Source organism: Cenococcum geophilum (assembly GCF_001692895.1).
Source record: "Cenococcum geophilum 1.58 unplaced genomic scaffold K441scaffold_8, whole genome shotgun sequence".
Classification (NCBI taxonomy): domain Eukaryota; kingdom Fungi; phylum Ascomycota; class Dothideomycetes; order Gloniales; family Gloniaceae; genus Cenococcum; species Cenococcum geophilum.
The window spans coordinates 2,311,330-2,316,282 of record NW_027137566.1 but is presented as its reverse complement, the minus strand read 5'-3'; positions in this window follow the sequence as shown (position 1 = coordinate 2,316,282).

Below are 4,953 nucleotides of genomic sequence, written 5' to 3'. Positions count from 1 at the left end.
CGTAATATACGTGTGCTTTATTTGCTCTATTATAGATCTTATAGATTACATAAATTATATAGATTACATTATATAACCTTAGTTACCATTCCTTATTATATAGTTCTATTAGCTCTATTCTAGACCGTGCCTAAATTAACCAACTAGCTTCTTTCGTCTCTTTTCTAAGTAGTTGTAATATTATACTTAAAGCGTCCATAACACTATCCCCCTTCTTTTTATCTTTGTTCTTAAAGATTTAAAATATCTCTAAGTTATTTACTAAAGGTATAATGTCCGTTTAATTAATTTAGTTAATATTATTGCTTATTATACCTAAAGCAATTTCTTCTTCCTTAACTGCTCGTCGTGCTCACACTATCGCTGTAATATTATCTCTTAGTGCGATTATACTGTCTCTATATTTTCACTATTTAAAAGAGGGGTTAATTTGCGTTGCGTTGGCAAACCTATCTTTGCGATAACCGTCCTTTTACTTAAAGTATACTAAAGTGAATGTTTATTCGTTTTATAACGTTCACTCTACTTCTAATGCTAAATATACGTAACCTATTACTCTTAATAGTTATTTAGTTTCCTAATTAATTTATTTTAAGGTCTCGTGTTTAATCTACTACTACGTAGCTAGATAATAAACTATCTATTACTCTTACTAAATTGCGCTAATCTTAGGACGCTAAACAGAAGGCTATTAATGCTCAGCAACAGGCTCTTAAGTCTTATTTAGCGGCGTCCACTTAACTAATTTGTCTTAAGAAGGTGCGTAAGAAGGTTCGTTCTAAGGAGTAGAAACTTATAAAATAAGGTTTATAGGAACTAGGTAATAAAAGAACAGATTCTCCTCTAATAGAGAAGGAAATAAATCTAAGTAGTTTAGTAACTGCTCTTTTTAGGTCCCCCTTAGGTAACTTATTCTTTAGCGATCCTTCTTTATTAATGCTGCCTAACCTAATCTCTTCTAATACTCCTATACCTTTCCTATAGCATTCTTTAGATTCTCTAGTAGTTCCTAAGTAGTCTTAGTGTAGCCTATCTACTTAACCTTATACCATATTTCGTCGTTAATATCCTTATAATTAACGATCTTTAAAACTTACTATTTGTCTTCTTCTTATCCTTTATATATGTTTGCTTTATAAACCGGTGGCTTAATATTTCTATATACTAGCTCTAGCATTGCGATATGCTATATAGGGTAGATCTTTATTTTAGCTAGTAGGTTTAACTTAAACGTAACTAATGAAATTCTCTATATAATTTTAAAAGGTCCTAGTTTAACGTGGTCTAACTTCTTACTTAGTTGTTAACTCTTAAAATTTTTATATAGTAGCTATACTTTATCTCCCTCCTTAAGATCTGGTCCCTTAGATCTCTTAGCATTATAGTACTTTTTTATTCTCTTTTATACTTTCTTTACTAATTCTATAAGGTCTATATAAAGATTTATTAAATCCTTTATTCTCTCTTTAGCTGTACTACTTATTTTCTTTACTTATTATAGTAATAACGATATTCTTAGCTTATATCTATAATTTGCCTTAAATAGTAATATGCCTATTTCTTCTTAAGGTATTGCATTGTATGCAAACTATATAATTAGTAATAGTAATACCTAATTATTCTATATATAATTAACATAATGCCTTAGATACTGCTTTAGCGTCTAATTTAATCTTTCTATTTAGCCGTCTATCTGTAGATAATATGCAGTAGAAGTTGCTACTTAAACTCCTTACTCCGTTAAGAACACTTCCTAAAATACTGCTATAAATCTTAGATCTCTATCCAATATAATTTTACTTAGTGCTCTATATCTTATAAATACTTCTTTAACATAGATTCTAGCGACGTCTTCCGCTAAGATTTCTTCTGTGTATGCTATAAAGTACCCCTACTTTATAAGCTTATCCACTATTACTAAGATCGCGTTATAATCTTGTCCGGTAATAGGATCTCTTAATTTTAGTAATTTAATAATAAAGTCCTATAATATAACCTCCTATAGTCTCTCTAGTATTTTAATAGGTTATAGCCCTCTATATGGCTTATGCCTTATCGGTTTATTCCTTTAGTAATTTAGATATTTCTTTATAGCTTTTTTAGCTATCCTTTAGATTCCATTAATAATATACTCTTTCTAAAGTCTTAACACTAAGCCCGTAGCTCTATTGTGTCCTTAAGTTAATCCCTTATAGAAGTCTTCTATAAACTATTCTACTATGCTTTTTAGGATATATTTTACTTCTTAATTTTTATATATATCCGCCTGTAGATCTTCTAGCTATGCTTTTAGAATTCTTTATACCTAAAAGCTTTCTGGTGTCTTATAGACTTTCTTTAGTTTATTATCTTCTTAAGTTGCTATAATTTTTGAATAATTATACCTAATTAATCCGTCTATATCTTTTCGCAATAAAGCCCCTAATGGCTTTTCCTTATTTTATAGTTTAGCTTTATGGCTTAGAGCATCTACCCGCGTATTGTCTATACCTTTAGTATATTAAATCTTAAAATAGTATTCCGTAAGCATCTCTGCCTATTTAACCTATCTTTAGTTAAGTTTCTTTATTATTAGAAATCCTATTAGGTTTTTATAATCCGTCTTAACTATAAATAGTTTCTCTATGCCTTATAAGAACGCTTTCTATTTCTTTAATGCTATAACTATACTTAATAACTCCTTATTATAGATGTTATAGTTTAACTCTAGTAGTATTATCTTCCGACTATAGTATGCCACTAGGTGCTATCTATCTTAATATCTTTATATAAAGTACGCCCCTAATATATAGTCTAATATATCTATCTCTATAACCGTCTCTAGTCCTAGTTAATAGATCTTAAGAACTGGCTCCTAGGTAAATAACTCTTTAACTTTCTTAAAGAGTTCTCTTTGTTCTTTTCCCTATGCCTATAGTTCTTTTTTCTTTATTAACCGCGTAAATGGCTTAATATTCTTTAACTACTACGCTATAAACCTTCTATAGTAATTATAAAACCCTAGGAACGATTTTAACTATATAACGTTCTCTAGTTCCTACTAATTTACTATAGCCTTAATTTTCTTTAGATCTATACTAAGTTAGCTTAGTTTAATAATAAATTTAACAAAATTAGTCTTCCTAGTAAAGAACTTATATTTCTTAATTACTACTAGCATCTATTTATCTTATAGTCTCTTTAAGACCCATTTAACATATTTCCTGTGTTCTTTCTTAGTTATTAAGTAGATAATAATATTATTAAGATATACCATAATAAATTCATCTAAGTATTCTCCTAATATATTATTAATACGCTTTTAGAACATTACTAGTACGTTTATAAGCCTAAATTGTATAACTAATGGTTTATATAGTCCTTCCTTTAACCTAAAGGCTGCCTTTTATTCGTTGCCTTCCTTAATCCTAATTTAATGGTACGCCTATCTTAGATCTATCTTTGTAAAGATTTGCGTATTACCTATCCTATCTTAAATTTCGCTAATTAAGGGTAAAGGATACCTATCCTTTCTAGTAATGCTATTTAACTATCTGTAGTTAATATATAGCCTTAGTTTACCATTTTTCTTTAGTGCGAATAGTACTGGATAACTCGCTAATAACTGTGATGGTTTAATATATCCCTTTTATAGATTTTCCTAGATAAACTCTTTTAACGCTCTATCTTCTTCTTTAGTAAGCTTATAGATTAGAAAAAACTTTAGACTTATTTCTAGTTCTAACTCTATCTTATAGTCCTATACTACGTATTTTAACAGCTTTTTACTTTTTGGTGACTATAGTTTCTTGCCGTACTTATAGTATCTTTTTAATATATAACTTAGTCCTTTTTCTATTTCTTTATAGGTTGCTCCTACTTAGTACTATACTAACTTAGCTTATTATTATATCTTGCGGCGTTAAGTATCTTTTATATTAACCTAACCTGTAATTTAATTAATCCTTAGATTATATTCCTGTAATTAAGGCATACCTAATACTGCCTTATCCCGTCCTAACGGTAGGATATTAAAAGACATCTTAATTTATCTCCCTTTAATAGTTATCTAAATAGGTCCTATTTTAAGATTAATAATCCCTCCTCTATAGGTTATTGGATCTCCTAAAATTGTAACTAATAGGTAAGGTTATTTCTTTTATTTATAAGGTAGTCCTATTCTCTTAACTGCTACTAGTAAGATATAGTTTTATATTACTTTACTATTTATTAGCGCTTTAAACTGCTAATCTTGCCACTTAATTTATAAATTTAGGTATTATCCTTAAATTCCTTTAAGGGTCTAAGGCTCTACTACTAGCTTTCTTTGGTCCTGTAGGCCTCTACTTTTCCTAACTATTAGCTACTTAATTCTAGTGTACTTGGTTTACTCTTTAGCTAATACCTAGTTTACTTTTTATCTTTAATATACTATAGATATATATTTTCTAGGTATTCCCACCACTATTATCCGTCTAAGTATTCTTCCGTAAAAAATCTTCCTAATTAAAATACTAAACTTTCTTCCTTTTAAACCTCTACTGGATGCTATCTATATATATATTTAGCATTCCTATACTATTACTTATCCGTTATTTAGTATATCCTTATAGGGTATTTCCGATTCTTTTTCTTTAGATTCTTATATATTTTATATATATTATCCACGTACGCAATCTATAATAACATATAGTGTGCTAGGTGCTTTAGGTTAACTCTTAGCTCGTCTTTATCCCTAAGTTTAAACCTTTATCNTNCTNATNTAAACGTTATAACTTTNTTNANNGGTACTAANANNCGTCTTTTACTTCTNTAGTCCTCTNANTATTCCTCTAGATCCTTTAACGTTATAATTAAGGCTCCTTTAATATGCGTTATAGCCTTCTCTATAATTAGGTGGTCTTAGATAACTTTTTTATCCAACTATATATAGAAATTTTTCCACTTATTATTATGCCTTTGTTTATACTACTT